At 42.4% G+C, this 22,467-nt stretch overlaps 1 protein-coding gene across 2 annotated transcripts in view; it reads left to right on the plus strand.

Annotated features, from left to right (window-relative positions):
• The first annotated feature begins 2,082 nt into the window (after window positions 1-2,082).
• Window positions 2,083-22,467, plus strand: part of PLD1 (phospholipase D1) — a 198,297-nt gene continuing 177,912 nt past the window's right edge. The window contains exons 1-2 of one of the 2 annotated variants that reach the window (XM_036348126.1): window positions 2,083-2,213; window positions 19,566-19,729. The gene's annotated coding sequence lies outside the window, so the exon portion shown is untranslated. Of the gene's footprint in view, window positions 2,214-13,717; window positions 13,829-19,565; window positions 19,730-22,467 lie in introns of those variants that run through there. The other variant, XM_036348127.1, reaches the window with a different exon arrangement.

Genomic DNA, 22,467 nt, shown 5'->3' on the forward strand with positions numbered 1-22,467 from the left:
TTTCAGAGAAGCCATCTCTGTTAATCCCCTTCCATCCCACCCCAGAAGTCCCGGTCTTTTCTTTACTCTGGTTCATATTTCTTCATAGTACCCATCATATTCTGACATATCTCTGTCTGTCCTTCTACAGAAAAGCACAGAATTCATCTGTTTCGTTCATGCAGTATCTTCAGCTACCAAAAGAGTGCCTGCAATATGGTGGACTTTATGACTTATAAATGAGCAAATACTTATACTTGCTTTCCCCCACCTTCATGCATGCAATCTTCCTTAAATTATCCTTAATTCCAAATAGATTAAAGAAGTCACAAAATGCCACACTCTGAAGCATTTTCTCAGTTTGTTGAGATCTTGCTTCCAGGCATATCTTCCTTTTGGCTCGAATACACATTTATCAAAATTCTCTACAGATTTGGATGTTCTTACATTGACAAAATCTCAGAAGATGTGCGAGATTTGGAAAAATTACAACCCCCAACAATCAGTAAATCTCTCAGAGGAATAGAAATAATTACATAGTCTATCTAAAATTTATCTGTGGCAGTCCATCACTTAAGTTTATCTCTAAGCGACACAAGACATTTTCCTATTTTATTTCTCTAGCTCAAAGAAAGCAGAAATTCAATTATTATGAGGGCACGTAAATAATTATATTTCTACTTATAGTTAAAAGACCTATTGTTGTAGGTTAGTGCCAAATGGTATTTTTTTTTTTAATGTCACTTAGGAATTTGGGATGCAATTTTATAGCCTGCTGCTTCTCAATCAAAAGCACTATAATTCTGAAGACAAGCTTGTAAGAGTGCAGTTATTTGTGTGTATAATACCAAATCATCTGTGATTAATAAAACTTGAGAAAGAAGGGGAGGCAAGGGGATTCAGCCTTTCAGTAACATGCTTGTCTTACACTTGCCAAACTTCTCTTAGGCAATACTCTCTATGCTCAGGGGGCCTTGTGTTTAATTGTAAAAATCTGTCAGTTTCATAGGATTTAAAAGACATCAATCATGTCTGTCGACAAGGAAAGAGTGACGGCTGTGTGACTCTTCTATCATTAGGAAAAGATGTGCTCAAGAGAGAAAAATGTAGGGCTGAGCAACTATAGGTTACAGGAAAACAGAGTTCCAGACTAGAAGGTCACCCATCCACCCCCACTTTGGACTGGGATATTATATTTTTCATTTCATGCAGTTCCATGTGTGGAGTAAGACATTATGTAACTTGGCCGGCCTTGGCTGTGCAATATCCAGTAAGTGCTTTAAAGCGGCCATGGTTATTAACCATTTGGTGCATGTGGACAGGATTGCTTCCTCTGGCTTTGGCGAAAGGCATTATTGTGTAATGAGGCTAGAGCTGGCCTCTGTTCAAAACTATGTTCCAAAAGGGCTGTTAGTCCAGCCACATGACGACTGGTTCTCTTTTTCTTGAGACTTTATTTTAAGCAGACTGAAAACATCAAACTTGCTGTATTTGGGCTGTTCCATGGGTGCCATGGGGCTTTTCCATGTTTTACTCTCGATTTGTGATTTTATGCTAAGATTTCTGAATTATACCTAGCTGGAGCTTTAAAAGACATCAAGACACAAAGTCCAGTCTCCTGTGTTGTAAATTGGGTGACCTTAGGCTGCTTGCTTCACTTTTCTGGTTTCCTTATCTGTAAATCAGCCATAACGCCTACTCTAGGCGTTGGAAGAAGGCTTACAAGTAAAGCCCCTCCTTTAAAATTGTCACCTCAGGCAAGTTATTTCACCTTTGTGATCAGCTGTGTCCCTACATGTAAAATGGGCTAACGGTACCTACTAGCTGCAATAGATGAGAATTTGATAATAAAAGCAAAGCTCCCAGAACAGTGCCTTGGTGCATGGCGGCTCAAGAGTACCTGAACTTAATGATACTAAAGCTAATTAGCATTAGATTGATGCTGTTGACCTAATGAAAGGTTGGGAAAAGAGAGACTAGAAAACCAGGACCGGGACAGAGGCCGGGTGACCTGAGCCTGTCAACTCCGTGCGGCACCCGGACTGAGAACCGCCTCGCCCCACCCCTGCCCGGGCGAATCCGGGTGGTGAGTTCCGGGCGGCCGCGGAACCAGGCCCAGTGCAGGCCCTTCCTCCTTCCCTCGTCCCGCGTCTCCAGCGGTGCCAGCTGCGCCGGAGCCCCGAGATTCAGCCGCCCCCACACAGATGCCCACCCACGGCCTCCTGGTCCTCCAGGTAGGAGCTGCGCCGCGGCCCGAGCGCGCAAAGCTCCCGCGGGAGCCTGGTTTCCGCTGGCCTCGCCCTCCGTCCCTCCTCCCGGCCACCTCGGGACCTTGAACTTGGACGGGACCTTGGCAGCGGCCGCAGCGGCGGGCGCCAGCGCCGTGAGGCTTCGCGGGACCCGCCTCCCCGGGGGCCTTCGGGGCCTCCCGTGCGCGCCGGCGCGTCCAGTTCCTGGGGAGCGGACGCCGGCAACTTGGGCGCGCACTTTCGCCGGGGCGGGCGGCTGCGGGAGCGCAGAGCCACGCTGGCTCCGGGCCTAGATTGGGGCCACCCTCTGATGGATGCACACTCCCCCCGCCCCCCGACGTCCCCCCACCCTCCTTCGCAGTGTCTGGCGCCCCCAGGTCCTCTGCTGTGGGGTGACAGGAGTGGCGGGCGCGCTGGGAAGTGCTGCGTCCCCAGGCTGAGAGCCCAGCCTGCAAGACACACAGTCCTGGGCGTGCGGCCACCCAGCTGCTCGCCGTGGCGCCAGGAGGTGATGACGCCGAGGCGGAGCACGGGACAGGGGACACGGGGGCCTGGAGCGGGGCCCGTTTTTCTCGCTCCAACTCAAAGTTATTTGGGATCCCGGTCTCAGCTGCGGGAGCGCGGGGCTCCAAGTTTTGACGGGATTTCGTAACGCTCTCCAGAACTGGCCTTGTAGAATCGGTCCAGGGCTGCCGCCACGCCTATGTTTATTTGCTCCTTCTCTTAATCTCGGGTCGTTGCCGCCTTTCCTTCCTCTCTGAAGTGCTAAATGCAAGTCCATTCGTAAGGACCATCAGGGTTTCTGCATTTGATCCCTCCTACGTCTTTCCTCAGAGTGGCGAGTTCCGTTAACCTTATCTGCCAGGCCTGCCAATTTCCCAATTTCGGTTGAGATAACCCTCTGTGGGCCTGCGGAGGGCCTCCGGGAGACTAGGTCCCCGGAGACCTCCGTCCTTTGTGAAACGGGCTAGTTAATGGTGTGCAATGAGAGCCTGAAGAATGAAGAGTGGAACTGTTAACAGACCCCATATTTACACACTGCCTCTCTGAATCAGGGTCTCTTTAAGGAGTCAATGCTTTGTCACATACATGCAAGTGAATTTGTTCACAGGCTTTTAGCTTGAGTTTGGACTCAGCCTTAGTACAAACTCAGGTGTTGTTTGGGAACCTTTTAACTCGTTGTTTGAGCTCCCAATTCGTCTTCTCAGGATCTAGTATAATTCACAATCCATACAAAAAGTGTGAGTAGTTAAGGGACACCAGGGACAAATATTTCCCGTATTTGTCCCTGGTGTCAGGATATTTATGAACCATGGTGCTCATTTAGGTTTGGTGGGGACTGTGCTGCTTGGAAGTTGACTAAGTGTGTGTTTCTTTTCATATATCTATAATAATAAAAGTGTAATATACTAATTAGACCAGATGACCTTCTGGATGCCAGGGCTGTGAGGGCCGAGCCCCTTGCATGAATTTCATGCATCGGGCCTCTAATATATATATTATGTTTTTATTGATTTGAGAGAGAGAGAGAGAGAGAGAGAGAGAGAGAGAGAGAGAGAGAGGGAGGGAGAGAGACATCTATCAGCTGCCTCCTGCACGCCCCCTACTGAGAATCGAGCCGGAAACCTGAAACCCAGGCATGTGCCCTAATAGTGAATGGAACCTGCTGACCTGCAGGTGAATGTGAGACACTCCACTACCTGAGCCACACCGGCCAAGGCTGTGTGTGTGTTTCTTTTTTATTTTTTATTTTTTTAATTGTTTTATTGCTTAAAGTATTACAAAGAGCATTACATATGTCTCCTATGTGTGTGTGTTTCTTAATAAAAAATTGTTTGTTATAAAATCCATTTATCTTTCACTCTTACAGGTTTTTTAAAAAGTTACTTTGTTTTTATTGTGGTAAAATACACATAAAATTTGCCATCTTAATCGTTTTTAAGCATATAATTCAGTAGCATTAAGTGCTTTCCCATGGTTTTGCGGCCATCACCACCATTCTTTCATACAATTTCTTGTCAGGCCAGCCAGTGTGACTCAGTGGTTGAGTGTAGACCTATGAACCAGGAGGTCACCATTAGATTCCATTCTATGCCCTGGGGTTTCGGGCTCAATCTCCATTAGGGGGCAGTGCAGGAGGCAGTCGATCAATGATTCTCTCTCATCATTGATGTTTCTATTTCTCCCTCCCTCTCCCTTCCTCTCTGAAATCAATACAAATATATTTAAAAAATTTTTCTTCTTGGGTTTTCATAACATTTTATTGGTAATGATTGCATTGCAGGCTTTAGTTTTCTCACTAAGCAATGTCTGCATCTCTTCCCAAAGCTGAAATGCACTTTTAAAGAGGAAGGTGAAACGCCATCACTAGACTGTGTTTAGTGACGCTTATCTCCATCACGGAAGTTCTAATACATTATTATTCTAAAATGCGCTTGTGAACTCTTTCAATTTGTATGTTAAGGTATGGTGAGGTTTAGCTATCCAGAGGGAGAAACAGGTAAGGGGTTTTTGATAGTTTCCTCCCTTTAATATCTAATGGAAAACTGGAATACTTTGTCTTCTTTACCAGTGCAGTAGCAACCTGTCTGAATTATGCGTGAGTTCAGGTTGTGGCACCTATTTAGTAAGCAAAAGCAGTTTTGATCCAGCTAGCAGGTGGGTGTAGCAATGTCCTCTCCATTCTAGGTGTTTACTGAGGATTCACGCCAGGGGACTCAGCACGTAAGATATGGCCCTTTAAGCTTCCTGTTAGTCTGGGTCATTGTTTTCACTAAAGAAGTTCAGCTGCGCTAGGCCTGGTTTTATGTTTACAATCCTTTAAGTCCTAGCACCACAAAATAAAATGTATTCTCCTGCCGGGCGTGGTTAAATGTAGTTGCAGGGTTAAAATGAGAAACTCCTAACCTAAGTTTCCCATGAGCAACTGTGGCATTTCTGATTAGAAAAGGAATCATGCAAATTGTTATCTTATGTTGCAGTGGGAATGCATTACAATGTGTTAGTTTCCCTAAATTCACAGTGCACTGCGGAGTCTGGACCCCAGATGTTTTAGTGCTGGGTTATTAAACAACAGTGTATGTGATATGCAAGTTTCATAGCGTCACAGTTCTTTTTTTCCCTTCTGTTGTGAATATTTCTTAAATTTTGAATTTATGCTACAAACATTGCAGCTACAGAATAAAATGATTTTCTTATTTAATCAACACTTATATGGTGTTCACTGTGTTGACACTACGCCAAGCATTTTACAACATGAACACAAGGTTGTTTTGAAAGTAAATGTGATCATCCCCATTTTATAGATGAGGTAATCGAGGCACAGTGAGATCATAAGGCCATTCCAGGAAGCCTGAACCTAGAATTTTGAGATGTCTATCACCAGAAAAATGAAACCTGAGACTCCACCTTTCTAACAAATAAACTTTTTTTTTTTCAGATTGCTATATTCCTATCTTGTCCTTATCCTTAGGAATCAATGATTTGATATCATTGCAGTCGGAGTGTAACATAGACAATCAGTTGAACTCCCTTATTTTTCGGAAGAGGAAATTAAGGTGGAGTGTGGTTATGTCCTGGGTTGAGAGTGTTAGGGCAAGGTGCTGGCAACCCTCTACTGGGCCAAGCTTTTACCCTTGATTGTGAGTAGGTTGGGGCAGGGATCCTGGGTGGGTCTGAGGAGGCCCAGATGTGTATTTGGGAGTGCAATGGTATTTGCCAATCATTATGACCATCCTGGAGCTAACCTGCTAACTAAGGGCCTCGGTGATGTCAGGGGCAGACAGAGCAGAAGCTTGTGCTGACCATGGAAGCCTTGCTGGTTAGGGCTCCAGAATCCCGGATTCCTTCCCCAATAGTTGGTGAGGCCTGTGATCCTGCGCTCCCCTTTGAAAGAGGGGAATATTTTATTTTGTCCTCAATCATTTTTTGAACTTCTTGGATCTAGAGTTGGGAACATTTTAAAAGCCTCTGATGCACACAAGAAAATCAGCCAAGAGCAACAGGGAAATAAAAATAATTTTGTTTAGTCGGTTCTTTTGTTGAGAGAAAGAGAAACTTCTAAGGGTATAAACCAGTGATGGCGAACCTATGACACGTGTGTCAGAGGTGACACGTGAACTCGTTTTTTGGTTGATTTTTCTTTGTTAAATGGCATTTAAATATATAAAATAAATATCAAAAATATAAGTCTTTGTTTTACTATGGTTGCAAATATCAAAAAATTTCTATATGTGACAAGGCACCAGAGTTAAGTTAGGATTTTTCAAAATGCTGACATGCCGAGCTCAAAAGGTTCGCCATCACTGGTATAAACTGACAAACTTTATATCAAGAACAAGAAAATCAAAGTTCAGGATTCAACAGTGGTTTTGTTCAAAGTAGGCTTTCACAGCCCATACACTTGGGGGAAAGGGAATAAGGAATAAGGAAAGGCAATAAGGAAAGGAAAACAGTGGAAAGGGAGGGAGAAACAATTGCAGAGAGAGGAGGAAGTCAAAGAGGGAGCAACAGAAGGAAAAGTCAGGGTGCTAAAATCTCTGTCGGGTCTTTATACAAGTTTTGGTGTGTTACTTTTTAAAAAATTCTTTATTGTTTAAAGTATTACATATAATATTACATATGTCTCCTTTTTCCCCCATTGACCTCTCCCTGACCACCCCATCTCCCAGCAAATGCCCTCACCCCTAGTGTCTGTGTCCATTGGTTATGCTTATATGCATGCATACAAGTCCCTTGGTTGATCTCTTACCCTCCCCTCCCCACCCACTCACCCCTGTCTTCCCACTGAAGTTTAATGGTCTGTTTGGTGCTTCTCTGTCTCTGGGTCTATTTTTGTTCACCAGTTTATGTTGTTCATTATATTCCACAAATGTGTGAGATCATGTGATATTTATCTTTCTCTGACTAAGCATAATGCTCTCCAGGTCCATCCATGCTGCTGCAAATGGTAGGAGTTCTTTCTTTTTTACAACAGCATAGTATTCCATCGTGTAGATGTACCACTGTTTCTTAATCCACTCATCTGCTGATGGGCACTTAGACTGTTTCCAAATCTTAGCTATGGTAAATTGTGCTGCTGTGAACATAGGGGTGCATATATCCTTTCTGATTGGTGTTTCTGGTTTCTTGGGATATATTCCTAGAAGTGGGATCACTGGGTCAAATGGGAGTTCCATTTTTAGTTTTTTGAGGAAACACTATACTGTTCTTCATAGTGGCTGCACCAGTCTGCATTCCCACCAGCAGTGCATGAGGGTTCCCTTTTCTCCGCATCCTTGCCAGCACTTGTCGTTTGTTGATGATAGCCATTCTGACAGGTGTGAGATGGTACCTCATTATTGTTTTGCTTTGCATCTCTCGGATGATTAGTGACTTTGAGCATGTTTTCATATGTCTCATGGCCTTCTGAATGTCCTCTTTCGAAAAGTGTCTGTTTAGGTCCTTTGCCCATTTTTGATTGGATTGTTTATCTTCTTTTTGTTAAGTTGTATGAGTTCCCTGTAAATTTTGGAGATTAAAGCCTTATTGGAGATAACATTGGCAAATATGTTCTCCCATGCAGTGGGCTTTCTTGTTGTTTTGTTGATGGTTTCTTTTGCTGTGCAGAAGCTTTTTTATTTTGATGTAGTCCCATTTGTTTATTTTCTCCTTAATTTCCATTGCCCTAGGAGCTATATATAGGTAAAGATATTGCTATAACATATGCCTGATATTTTGCTGCCTATGGATTCTTCTAAGACTTTTTATGGTCTCACGTCTTACGTTTAAGTCCTTTATCCATTTTGAGTGTATTTTTTTGTATAGTGTAAGTTGGTGGTCTAGTTTCAATTTTTTTGCATGTTTTCCCAACACCATTTATTGAAGAGACTGTCTTGACTCCATTGTATGGTCTTGCCTCCTTTGTCAAATATTAATTGAGCATAATGACTTGGGCTGATTTCTGGGTTCACTGTTCTGTTCCATTGGTCTATATGTCTGTTCTTGTGCCAGTACCAGGCAGTTTTGAGAACCGTGGTTTGGAATATAGCTTGATATCTGGAATTGTGATCCCTCCAACTTCGTTCTTCTTTTTCAAGATTGCTGCGGCTATTTGGGGTCTTTTTTTATTCCATATGAATTTTTGGAGAGTTTGTTCTAGGTCTGTGAAAAATGCCGTATTTTAATGAGGGTTGCATTAAATCTATAAATTGCTTTGGGTAGTATGGACATTTTAATGATGTTGATTCTACCAACCCATGAAAACGGTATGTTCTTCCATCTGTTTATGTCTTCCTCTATCTCTTTTTTCAATGTCCTGTAGTTTTCCAAGTATAGGTCTTTTACCTCCTTTCTTAAGTTTATCCCCAGGTATCTTATTTTTTTTGGTGCAATGGTAAGTGGGATTTTTTGTTTGTTTCTCTGTTTGTGAGTTCATTATTGGTGTATAAAAAGCCATCAATTTCTGGGTGTTAATTTTGTATCCTGCTACATTGCCAAATTCATTTATTAAATCTAATAGTTTTTTTATGGAGTCTTTAGGGTTTTCTATGTTTAATATCACGTCACCTGCGAATAGTGACAGTTTTACTTCTTCTACAATTTGGATACCTTTTATTTCTTCTTGTTGTCTGATCACTATGGCTAGCACTTCCAGTGCTATGTTGAACAGGCGTGGTAAGAGTGGGTATCCCTGTCTTGTTCCTGTTCTTAAGGGAAATGGTTTTAGTTTTTGCCCATTGAGTATGATGTTGGCTATAGGTTAGTAATATAAGGCTTTTATTATGTTGAGGTATGATCCCTCTATTCCCACTTTGATGAAAGTTTTTATCAAGAAAGGGTGTTGGATTTTGTCAAATGCATTTTCTGCATCAATTTATATGATTATGTGATGTTTATCTCTCAATTTGTTTATGTGATATATCATATTTATTGATTTGCAGATATTGTACCATGTTTGCATCCCCAGAATAAATCCCACTTGATAATGGTGGATGATCTTTCTAATATAATGCTGGATCTGATTTGTTAGGATTTTGTTGAGGATTTTAGCATCTATGTTCATCAGAGATATTGACCTGTAATTCTCTTTCTTTATAGTGTCTTCATCTGGTTTGGGGATTAGGCTAATGCAGGTGTCATAGAAAGAGCTTGGAAGTGTTCCTTCCTCTTAAATTTTTTGAATAGTCTTTGGAGAATAGGTTTTAGTTCTTCTTTGAATGTGTGGTAAACCTCCCCTGTGAAGCCATCTGGCCCAAGGCTTTTGTATGCTGGAAGCTTTTTGATGACTGCTTCAATTTCCTCCATAGTTATCATCCTATTCAGGTTTTGTAATTCTTCCTGATTGAGTTTTGGAAGGTCGTATTTTTCTAGGAATATGTCCATTTCTTCTAGGTTGACCAGTTTGTTGGAATAGAGTTGCTGATGGTATTTTTTTTTTAAATCCTTTGTATTTCTGTGGGTTCTGTTGTTATTTCGCCTCTTTCATTTCTGACTCTGTTTATTTGGGTCTACTTTCTTTGCTTCTTGGTGAGCCTGGCTAGAGGTTCATCAATCTTGTTTATCCTTTCAAAGAACCAGCTCTTGGTATCATTGATCTTTTGTATTGTTTTTTTGGTCTCTATGTCATTTATTTCCATTCTGATCTTTATTATTTCCTTTCTTCTGCTCACGCTGGACTTTTCTTATTGCTCTCTTTCTAATTCTCTAAGTTGTAGAGTTAGATAATTTATTACCATTTTTTTTCTTATTTTTTGAGGTAGGCCTGTAATGGTATGAACTTCCCTCTCAGGAATGCTTTCACTGTGTCCCATAGATTTTGGGTTGTTGTGCTTTCATTGTCATTTGTTTCCAGGATGTTTTTTATTTATTCTTTGATCTCCTTGATAACCCAATCATTGTTTAATAACATGCTATTTAGCCTCCAGGTGTTTGATTTTTTTTATTGTTTTTATTGTAGTTTATTTCTAATATTATGCCATTGTGATCTAAGAAGATGCTTGATATGATTTCAATCTTCTTGAATTTGAGGAGACTTTGCCTGTGTCCCAATATGTGGTCTATCTTTGAAAATGTCCCATGTGCACTTGGGAAGAATGTATGTTCTGTAGCTTTGGGGTGAAATGTTCTGAAGATGTCAATTAAGTTCATCTGATCTAGTGAGTCATTTAGGATTTCTGTTTCTTTGCTGATTTTTTTGTCTAGAGAATTTATCCAGTGATGTCAATGGAGTATTAAAGTCCCCTACTTTGATTGTATTGCTGTCGATCTCTCCCTTGATATCGTCCAGAAGCTTTTTTTTTTTTTTTTTTTAATGTATTTGGGTGCTCCTGCATTTGGTGCATATATGTTTACCAGAGTTATATCCTCTTGTTGTATCGATCCCTTTAGTATTGTGAAGTGGCCTTCCTTATCTCTTGTTATGGCCTTCACTTTGAGGTCTATTTTGTCAGATATAAGTATTGTTACCCCAGAATTTTCTTCATTTCCATTTGCCTGGAAAATATTTTTCCATCCCTTCACTTTCAGTCTGTTTGAGTCCCTTGTTCTGAAGTGGGTCTCTTATAGACAGCACAGATACGGGTCATGTTTTCTTATCCATTTGGCCACTCTATTTCTTTTAATTGGAGCATTTAGTCCATTTACATTTAATGGTATTATTGATAGGTTCTTGTTTGTAGCCATTTTTATTCTTTATGCCTGTGTTTCTTCTTCCCTTTCTATTTGTTCTTTTTACAAGTCCCTTTAGCATTTCTTTCATTGCTAGCTTGGTAGTGATAAACTCCCTTAGTCTTTTTTTGTCTGTGAAGCTCCTGATTTCCTCTTCAATTTTGAATAATAGCCTTGCTACATAGAGTATTCTTGGATTCAGTCCCTTGCTTTGCATTACTTTGTATACTTCATTCCATTCCCTTTTGGCCTAATGTTTTTTGGTTGAGAAATCATTTGATAATCTAATGGGAGATCCTTTGTAGGTAACTCGCTGTCTCTCTTTTGCAGCCTTTAAGATCCTCTCTTTGTCATTAACATTTGTCATTGTAATTATGACATGTCTTGATGTGGGTCTTTTAGGGTTCACCTTGTTTAGGACTCGATGTTTGTGTGAATTTTTTCTTCCCAAATCAGGGAAGTTCTCTGTCATTATTTCTTCAAATAGGTTTTCTAATCCTTGCTCCTCTTCTTGTCCTCTGGAACCCCTATGATATGTATGTTACTTCATTTAATGTTGTTTCAAAACTCCCTTAGGCTCTCCTCCTGCTTTCTATTTTTTTCTCCAATTGCTTTTCAGATTGGATTTTTTTTTCTGCCCTATCTTCTAACTCACTAATTCTGTCCTTTGCTTCTTCTGGTCTACTGTTGAAACCTTCTATCGTGTTTTTTATTGTAACTATGTCATTGTTAATTTCCTCTTGATTCTTACATAAGTTGTTGATTTTCTTATCCATCCAGTTTATGAACTGTATAACCCTTACTCTGTATTCTTTTTCTGACACACTGCATGCCTCTGTTTCATTTAGTTCCTTTTCTGCCGTGGCCTCCTTTTTTTTTTTTTTTTTCCCCCCTTGGGGCTGTTTCTTTGCCTCCCCATTTTTGCTGTCTCTTTCTGGCCCTTGGCACCCTGCTTTGGGTTTGAGAGGTTGAAGACCCTATCAGGGCAATGGTCTGGAAATCGTTAGCCCAGAGATTGGGTCTGCCTTGAGTCTCATGCCTTTATTGTTTCTGCTCTGAGTTATATAATCTTCTCCCATGAATCTAGTCCCTCAGTCATTTGCTTAAGATGCTCGGGATGGTGGGAGTGCATGCACAGTTCCTCTGGTGTGTGACTCCCTGTGAGAACTCAGAGTTCTCTGGCATGCCATTCGCTGTATGGCCCCAGTACCCGTGGCAGGGTGGCACCTTAGGTCTCTCTGGCAGTGGACTTGCAGCACAGTCCTGTGGCCCCTGGTTGGGCACACCAGCTTGCTCCAGGTAGCCTGGGCAGTGCTCTCCTGTGGCCCGGAGTGTGGTGTGTGCTGGGTTGCTCTAGGTAGCCCCTGCAGGACTATCCCAGGGCCTGGGGAGAAGCAGGTGCAGGTTACTCTGGGTTGCACAGTCCTCACTTCCTTATAGTCTGGAGTGAGACATGCACTGGGTTGCTCCATTTACCCCTCCTCAGTGTGTGTGACGGGGGGCGGGTTGCCCTGGGTCACTGTCTGTGCTCTCCCATCACCCTGAGTGAGGTGCGTGTTGGGTTGCTTTAGATAGCCCTGGCAGGACTGTCCTGGGGGCTGGGGTGGAACGAGCACGGGTTGCTCTGGGTCGCACAGTCAGAACTTCCCTGTGGCCCTGAGTGATGCGTGTACTGGGTTGCTCTGGGTCACCACTCCTGGGCTTGGGTGAAGTGGGCATGGATTGCTCTGGGTCACCCCAGTAGGGCTGTCCAGAGGGTTGGAGTAGAGTGAACATCAGTTTCTCTGATTTGCACAGTCCCTGTTCTCCTGTGGCTCAGAGGGGTGTGTGCTCTGGGTTGCTCCAGGTCACCCTGGCATCAGGTCCCAGGGTTCAGGGTGGAGAAGGCACCAGGTGGCTCTGGGTCAGGCTATCAGCACGGTTCTGGCATCCAGGTCAGAAGTGGGGTATAGGGTTCCTCTTGGCTTGCACTCACTGTGGGGTCTTGGAGCTGAATCCTAGGATGCTGGATCCCAGTGGGCTAGTGAGGAGGCCTGGTGCTGGAGCTCACTCTGGTGGTACATGCTCCCTGCAGATGTCTGGGAGCCTGCAGGGAGGTACTGCACTACTCGCTGCCAGGGCATGGTGGTTGTTCCACATGGGTTATGGCTGGCAAGCAGTATTCTCTAGGCATCCTCTGCCCTTCTTTATTGGAAATTGTCTCCTCAGCTGTCTCTAATTTGTTAATTCAGGGTCCATGTGTTGCTTATTAACAATACCGTTTGACATGTCAAAGAGGTTGAAAATAACCTTTCATTTGGTTTATCCAGAAGTGATCTTCATGTTGCTTAAAACCATTGCTAATCAACAGAGCCTAGGGACAAGGAGATACCAGGAAACTCTTAGCCTCTGCTTGGGATCTTTCATAACAATCGAGTCTGTGTTTGTTTACATCACTTTTATATTAATGGATTTCATATACAGCATGATATTAGAATCACTGGGTTTGCAATTATTTTGTTTATCATCCATCTTCCCTGTGAGAGGACGAGGTTCTTGAGGTCACAGACTGTGTTTTTGTCATTTCTGGGACTGCTGTATCCATTGTAGTGCACAATAGGTGTGAGCTGAATGAAAGGGGACATTGATGGATGAGAGAAGATGGTGCAATTCATTTCATTCAAAATATATAGACATTTCCAGAAAAGAATTTGTTTATGGCTAATGTTTCACTTATTTATTTGTTCTACTGTGCTGTTTATTCTTACAAATAGATATGTAGATGTGGATTTGACAGTCTGTGGCATTTTGATTAGCAGCTGTACTCATTTCATTGTCCTTTTTCTGCAGTGTTCTCTACCAAAGTTCTGATAATGGAGTCCTTTGAAATAAAACAATTGGGGAGGTAGCAATGGACTGGGATGGAGGATCCAGGCTTTGGAGCAGAGTGATGGTATCAATATGCAGAACCCAAGGTGGTAAATTTGATAAAGGGGCCTAAAATTCGAAGAAAAAATAAAGATAAAATTTAGATATTGTTTTTCAAATATCACCCTTATTTCCACTTTGTAATAAAAACATATAAGCTAAGATAAGGGTACAGGATTTGAGGATAAATATGTTTTTGGTGTTAATATGATTGTGATGTCAAAAAGATTTTTTAAAAAAAGGGTGGGAGAGAGAGGGAAATCCAGCCAGAATCCTACTATCCTAAGGGAAAAACCCATCTATTAGGATATTGTAGATGCTAAATATTTCAAAGCTAGGAACATGGAGCAAGACTCTAATCTAACTTTCACCTTACCCCAATCCCAACCCAAAGCTGCCTTGGCTGGAAATGCAGGGTCATAGGGCAGTGACTAGCCCAAGAAGGTTTGTGAGGTTTGTAAGGTACCATTGGGCCCCACAGGTCCTCCATGGGAGGAATAATGACTATGGACCTTAGCCTAGGAGCCAGAGATCTTGGATTCATATACTGAGTACTCTAACACCATGTGGTCTGCAACAAGTAAGTTAATGTTTAGTTCCCCTCTTTTACACACCACGCTCCCCTCTCCACCTCAGATCCAGCAGGAGCAATATCAATAAATAAAGCAAATTGGAATTAATACTAGAGTAGACAGGGCGCTGTGTTCCTATGGGAATATAGAGGAAGGATACATTTTTCCCAGGAGGAATTCTTGGTGACAGTGGGATTCCATGAGACCCCAGTGATGAGAATCAATAGAAAGATTTCTGGTGACATATGCACAGGACAACCAAGATGGAGGCATAAGGTATATACGTGTACGTGCTGCCCCCCACAACCACATTAAAACTACAACTAAAAAACAAAATGGTGATCATCCAGAACACGGGAAAGCTGGCTGAGTGGAAGTTCTACAACTAGAAGGAAAGAAAAAAGCACATTGAGGCTGTGTAGGAGGTACGGAGGCGCCAAGAGCAGAGGTACGGAGGCACGCAAACTGGGCTGCACCTGGGTGCGTGGTTTTTTTCAATCTGGAGATACAAGCTCCCGACTGTGCTGAACTCGTTTCCGGTGAGACTCTAGGGACCCAGATTCCTATAGGGAGAAACTGGACTGTTTGGCATTGGGTAGGAAAGTGAGGGTGGCTTTCTTGCAGAACTGCTCGCAGGGATCATTGTTACTGTGGGGGCGCGGGACTCAGGAATGCAGAAACACAGACACGGAGACGTGCGGAGACGTGTGGAGTCACTGAGACGGCTGAGGTCAGCCATCACTGTTTGCTCCACCCCAGTGATTATCTGAGATCCCGCCCCACTCAATTTACAACCCCACCCAAGCTGTGTGCAGCGGTGCAAATGAATCACCTGCCCTTTTGCAGCCTAACCTAACTGCAGCCGGGTCAGACAGCTCCAAAATTTCCAAACCCCAAACAAAGAGGAGAAATCTGCAGATCTTGCAGTAGCTCCTGCTGGGCGGACTCACACAGTGGTTGAATTTGCACCTCCTTGGAGATCCAGGAGCCAGTATACCCAGTGGTCAGATACCAGATTTCAACTCCTCACATCCATAAGCGACACACTCAAGAGGCAGACTCAGTGAGCACCAAAGCCCCACTGAAGCAAGTCCTGCCCCATAAGGTGTCTCCAGCACAGCAGTTCTTCCACTATAGACACAGCGGGTCCTTGCAGTCAATTGGCCTGGAGGTCATTTCCTCCCAGGGATACTAACAGCAATCAAGGCTTAACTACAACAAGACTGTACACCCAGCCCACAAAGGGGTGCACCAAGAGTGTCCACCTCAGGTCATCAGGGAGGCTGAGCCACTGGGCCCAATAGGACACCTACCACACAAAGCCATTCTATCAACACAGGCAAGCAGCCTAAATGCAGAGACAAAGAAACATGTAATAAATGAAAGAAATGGAGGAAAGCAAATTACTGGAATTACAGTTCAAAACCACAGTTATAAGGTTACTCAAGAATCTTCTACAAACCTCCGAGGAACTTAGTGAGACCTTCAAGGATCTTAATGAGAATGCCAAAAAAATGGAAAAGGACCAGTCAGAAATTAAGCATCCACTGACTGAAATAAAGAATATTATACAGAGATCCAACAGAAGACTAGAGGATCCCAAAAATCAAGTTAAAGATTTGAAATATGAAGAAGCAAAAAACACCCAACCGGAAAAGCAAAAAGAAAAAAAGAATCCAAAAATATGAAGATAGTGTAAGGAGCCTCTGGGACAACTTCAAACGTACCAACATCTGAATTATGCGGGTGCCAGAAGAAGAGAGAGAGCAAGATATTGAAAGCCTATTAGGAGAAATAATGACAGAAAACTTCCCCTACCTGACAAAAGAAATAGACTTACAAGTTCAGGAAGTGCAGAGAACCCCAAATAAGAGGAATCCAAAGAGGACCACACCAAGACACATCATAATTAAAATGCCAAGAGCAAAAGACAAAGAGAGAATCTTAAAAGCAGCAAGAGAAAAACAGTTAGTTACCTACAAGGGCATACCCATATGACTGTCAGCTGATTTCTCAACAGAAACCATGCAGGCCAGAAGGGAGTTGCAAGAAATATTCAAAGTGATGAATAGCAAGAACCTACAACCAAGATTACTCTACCCAGCAAAGCTATCATGTAGAATTGAAGGTCAGATAAAGAGCTTCACAGACAAGAGAAAGCTAAAGGAGTTCATCACCACCAAACCAGGATTATATGAAATGCTGAATGGTATTCTTTAAGAAGAGGAAGAAGAAAAAGGTAAAGATAAAAATTATGAACAACAAAGGGACAACAAATACATATCTATCAACAAGTGAATCTAAAAATTAAGTCAATAAAAAAATCTGATGAACAGAATACACTTGTGAATATAATAGAAGCGGGGACATAGAAAGGGAGTGGACTGACAGTTCTCAGGGGGAAGGGGGTGTGAAGGGTGCGGGAAGAGTTTGGACAAAAATCTTACACCTATGGATGAGGACAGTGGCGGGGGTTAAGGGCATGGGGTGGGGTGGAAACCAGGTGGAGGGGAGCTATGGAGGGGCGGGGGGGGAAGAGGAACAACTGTAATAATCTGAGCAATAAAGATTTATTTTAAAAAATTTAAAAAAAAACAAAAAAGAAAGATTTCTGGCAACAAAGCTGGTTACAACTAGAGAGAATGAACTAACGCTATGCCTTTGATAATTACTATATTTTCAGGTGCGTGTTTTGACATTAGCTAGGAAATTTGATTTTTTTCTGTTTTTATTAATTTACTAGAGACCCGGTGCACAAATTCATGCATGGGTGGGGTCCCTTGGCCTGGCCAGTGATCAGGGCCTATCAGGCCATCTTGCACAGTCCTGATTGGGGCCAGGTTGCAGGGAGGAGGGACTGCGTACCACGAATCATCACTTACTAATTATTTTACTAAATTTACTGGTACCCATGCTCTTGAATTTATTTACATATGTTGTTTTCTATGGTAAAAGTACTATAGCTACTGAACATCTTTTCTCAAACTGAAATTAAGTGACATCATGCTGAGAGCTTGAAAGCAGTGATGGTGGGAATATTTACACCATGGGAATTGGCAAACACTACAATTAGGGCTTCTCTCCAGCCCCCAGCTAGGTAAGCATTTATCAGCACACCATTGGCTTTGACCTATGTGACATCAGAGTTTCTTTACTTCATCCTTTCTCATTATGACAAATGAGATTTGTTTAATTTTTTTCTTTCAGCTGTCATAGTGGTTCTGAATTTGGGGATATGGTTGGGAGGAAAGGAATACACTGAATTATGCATTTTTATCTGTCTTTTTCTATTAGTTGGTACAAATTGGTTTCAAACATTTCAGATTTCAACTGCATTCAATTTAATCTTTGATTCTAGTATTTTATAGAGACAGGATTATTCTGACTCTACTTCCCTGGCCCTGAAGAACTTTCCCTCTCCACTCCTCCAATCACAGTAATTCTAAGGTCTGGCTAAGCAAAATCACCTGCGAACTTATTCAAATTTGGAGTCCTAGATCTGTCCCATACCTACTATCAAATGATGGTCGTTGGTACCAATTCAGTGCCAATAGGAATCTCCAGTTTGGGGCGTGGTGAAGAAGGAAACTTTAATCAGTGCAAACAGCCCAATTGTGATAGAGTATGGCTGTGAGAATAGCACAGCTCAATAGTGTTGCAGCTTAATTATGAAACAGCATGGCTGTGGAACAGCACAGCTATGAAGTGGCCTTGGGCAAGGACCCTCTCAGGCTAGACAGCTCGATTCCACCCTGCTCTGCTTCACTCTGCCCCACCCTGCCTGTTCTGGACCAGTGAGACATCTTCAGTGGTTCAGCTTCAGCTGGGGAAATGCAGTCTTCAGTAGAAAGAGAAATTGTGCTTCCTGAGCCAAGGGGAACTGATTTATATAGTGAGGAGTCCTTGCTCCTGGTCCCGGATTGGTCTGTCCTAATGCAAATGAGGACTCCACATTGTTTTAGTTTTATGGTCCACAGGCAGTGTCCTGATTGGTCAGGATTGGTCAGGATGGAGCCCCTCTGATTGGTCAGTGAAGATGCTGATGGAGCTATAGCTGTGCAGCTCAGATTAGCTAGGGATAGCCTCAGTCCTATCAGTTGAAACACAATTTCAGGAACTCCTTTGCTGGCTCAGATGGCAGAAACACAGTGCAGGCAGGCAGTTCGGTGCAGGTGTCTCCCTGAAGTGCAGTTTGCGTGAGAGTCCCAACTGTTTTTAAAATTTGAGCCCAGTTAGCCACCAGAAGCCCATTGTAGTAGGTATCTTCTGCCTTAGGGTCCACACTACTAAATTGGGATTCTTGGGGTGGGGAAAACTCAATGTAGTATTTTGTAAGTTCCCTTGGAATTTTGACGATTGTCCCATGCACGTGCTTGGCTGCTCCTGTGGGCCCTTGCTGCCCAGCTGTGGTGCCACCCGTGCCCTGGTTAGTTGAGCTGCTGGGCCCTGGCCACGGTGCGTGGAAGCCTTGATTTGTATGTTTGGCCTCAAATTCTCATCCTGAGAAACAGCATTCAGCGCCCAACTCTTTGCCTCATGAACTTGTTCCTCATGCCAGGGCCTGATTTCCTGAGCTCACTTCTATTGGAGCCTAGGGTCCTACCTAAGGAGACAGCTCTCTGTAGTGCTTGGAAACTAGCAGGGGATTCGGGTGTGCGTGGTTTATTTCCATATTCGTCTCAGTTGTCTCCTTTCTCAACGATAGTTGCCCATCTCTGGGGATTGTCAGGAGGGTTCTGCTTCTGGAAAACACCAGGCTTGGTTCCATCTTAGAGCCTTTGTGTTGTGCTATTCCCTCTTCCCTGGAACACGCTTCTCCTAAGTCTCTGCATGGCTGCTGTGTTTTTGAGATTTGGGTCAATGACAAAAAGACCAAGTGTTCCCTCCTTGGAAAGGCTTTCCCTGGTCATAAGTCTGCTTCCCCACTCAGTCTACGTAGCTTTGCCCCCAGCCCCATTCATCCTAGCCGTTTACAGTAGGTTATTTTCATACCAGCATTTATCATTAGCCAAATTCCCCTTGTGTCTTGTTTTCTTAAATATTGAGTTTTTTACATGAGAACATTAGCTCCACAAGAGCAGGACTTGCCTGGACATAGTAGGTCCTCACTTGTTAAATGAATGCCTCTCCAAATTATAATAAAAGTATATGATGTACGTGTGAACCCTGGGTTCCCAAGTGATTCATCTGTTTTTCTAATCATTCTTTCCAGACCTCACAGATGTCACCACGCTCATGACAGTGATTCATTGCCGAGATAGTACTGCCATTTGGAACAAGGGAAGTACAATCTGTAGCTTTTCATATGCATTCGCCACCTTTCATTTCCAGAGAGCTTACAAGGACTTGATTCAGCTGCACCTATTTGTTTTGTGGGTGAGTAATCTGTGATAGAATGTATCAATTAAACATGAGAGTAATATGAAACAAGCCTGATTGGCTTTAGAAGACTCCTGTTTCCCCCTGTTTTGTGAGTTCTATCCAGGGGCGGGTTTTGGAGGGATGATGGGGGTCAGGGGTGTATGCATCACTCTGTAAGACACCAGGAGGCCAGACATGCGTGTTGGAAATATTTATCCTGTCTGATCTCACTGGAAGACATGGAATGGGCCTGACTAATGGCGAAGTGAGTTTTACAGGTCTGTGGCATGGAAGGCCAATAGTTTGGCAGTGAAAGCTGTCATCGTGTGCTTGCAACAGTCTCTGCTCAGGCCAGTGCTGGAACAATTGTCCAGCAGAGTCTCTTGGTGCTAACAGTGCTCAGACTGTGGTAGTGCATTGAGGTGTGGTTTTGCCTGCCTAGAGCTCATGGTCTAACACAGCCAGCTAAAGGCAGGATTGTCGTGCATCTGAGTCCTGCCAGGCCGCCTGCAGTGGGCTTGTATTTTGTGATGATAACATGCTCCAGTTTTTTTCCACAGTGATTTTCAAATTGCTCTGTCTTTCAGGGGCAGGCTAGGACTGGAGCAGAGGCTGGGACCAGGGATATAGAGAGCAGAGTTCTGAAACTTCTCTAAACTCCACTTTCAGCAGGAGCATCTCATTAAACAAACACATAATTTGGCCTTTTTAAAAATAAACTATTTTTGGTTTAGATTTACAGAAAAGTGTGAAGTAGTACACATGAGTAAAGTATGGTTTCCTCTATTATTAACATCTTACATTAGTGATGGTACATTTGTTACAATTAATGAATCACTTGAAGGTGTTTTTATTAATGAAAGTCCATACTTTATTCAGATTTCCTTAGTTTTTCCTTAATGTCCTTTTGTATTACAGTATCCCATCGAGGATACCGCATTACGCTTAGTAGCCATGCTTCCTTAGGCTCCTCCTTGCTATGATAGCGTCTCGGCCTTTCCATGTTTTAGTTTACCTTGACTGTTTAAAGGGATACTGGTTAGGTATTTTGTGGAATGTTCCTCAGTTAGAACTTTTATGATGTTTTTCTCATGATTAGACTGGGGTTATGGTTTTGAGAGGAAGACCACCATTTTCATCAGATCATACCGAGGGTACCTGCTATGAACATGACTTATCACTATTGATGTTGAATGTTGACTTTGATCACTTAGCTGGGGTAACATTTTGATGTTTTTTTAATCCTCACTGAGGATATTCATTGATTTTCATTGATTTTTAAAGAGAGGGGAGAAGGAGGTAGAGAGAGAGAGAGAGAGGAGGAAGAAGAGAAGGAGAAGGGGGAGGGGGAGGGGGAAGGGGAGGGGGAAGGGAAGGGGAAGAGGAAGAGGAGGAAGAAGAAGAAAGACACCAGGGATGAAAATCGAACCTGTGGCCCTCTGGTGTGCAGGCTGACGCTCTAACCACTGAGTTACATAGGCCAAGGTAGCTGGGGCAGTGTTTTTAAGGTTTCTCCATTGTGGAGTTATGCTTTATTCCCCCTCTCAATACTGAACTGTTTGGAAAGCAATCACTATGGGTAGCCCACGCTATTGAGATAAGATTTATGCTTTATCTCCTAGAGAGGGCTACATAGCTGCATAAATTATTGAAATGCTTCTGCGTGGGAGCTTTGGCTTTTTTCCCCCCTCCATTTACTTATTTATTCAATTATTTACATATCCATATGGACTCATAAATATCTATTTCATATTTTGGGTTATAATCCAATACTATGTTATTTAATTACATTTGGATTTTTAAAGATTTTATTCAAACACAAACATCTGCTGTCTAAAATGTTAGAAAACTGTTGTTCATAGTTTTTAAAAATCCTTCCCTCTTTTTTAAAAAAGTATTCTATTTATGCCTTAATTTATTTGGGACAATGAAAAGCAAGTTACCACTTAGGAATCAATTGTGCTTTTATTTATTTATTCTTTTGCAGGAGTCAAGTTAAAATATAACTGTTTAAGTTATTTTTTTGAGTAAGAGAGATCAAAGACATTTTGCCCCTATTGTGAACTGAGTGTGCACTAAGTACTTTCAATTATTGCTGAGATCACCTACAGTGAGATTTATATTTCATCTGTCTTCCTCAAATTTCTTAGGAAGTGTAATAACATACGGGGGTTTTGGAATAATTTTTGGCCTTCTTCCCCCTCCTCCCTGCCCCCCTTCAGATTTTCCTTAAATTAAGTAGAAACTTTGAAAATGCTACTCAATGTACTCTTCTTATTCGTAGCGCTGGGAGAATGGTAACTTGTTATAGGAACCCCCACGTCAGTCTTCCATCCTTTCTGTTTTCTAAAACAAATCTTCCCTGTGCAGTTCTTTTCTCTCTACTAAAGAATATAATCAAATAAATTGTATGTGAACTTACATTTCACCTATTTTAAAAACATCTACAAGTACAACCTATAGGAGATCCTAATGGGCTTATTGACCTGGCTTAAAATAAAGGGAAAATATACTAAAAATATTTAGTTCCCTCTACTTCCTTTAATGTTATAGATTTTTTTTTTGTATTTCATTAATTAATTCTGTTCTAAAATCCTGTGCTTTTAGGTGTTCTTGTTTTTATGCTGTTTCTCACACACAGAAATACTTGAGAGAGGGATTTTAGTTGCAGGCAAGTCCCTTTTTATGTTGTTGTTGAAGTTGTGGGCAATTACACTCAGGGACCAGATGACCTGGCCATTTCAGCCAGAAGG

Source organism: Myotis myotis, unplaced genomic scaffold (genome assembly GCF_014108235.1).
Source record: "Myotis myotis isolate mMyoMyo1 unplaced genomic scaffold, mMyoMyo1.p scaffold_m19_p_2, whole genome shotgun sequence".
NCBI classification, from domain to species: Eukaryota; Metazoa; Chordata; class Mammalia; order Chiroptera; family Vespertilionidae; genus Myotis; species Myotis myotis.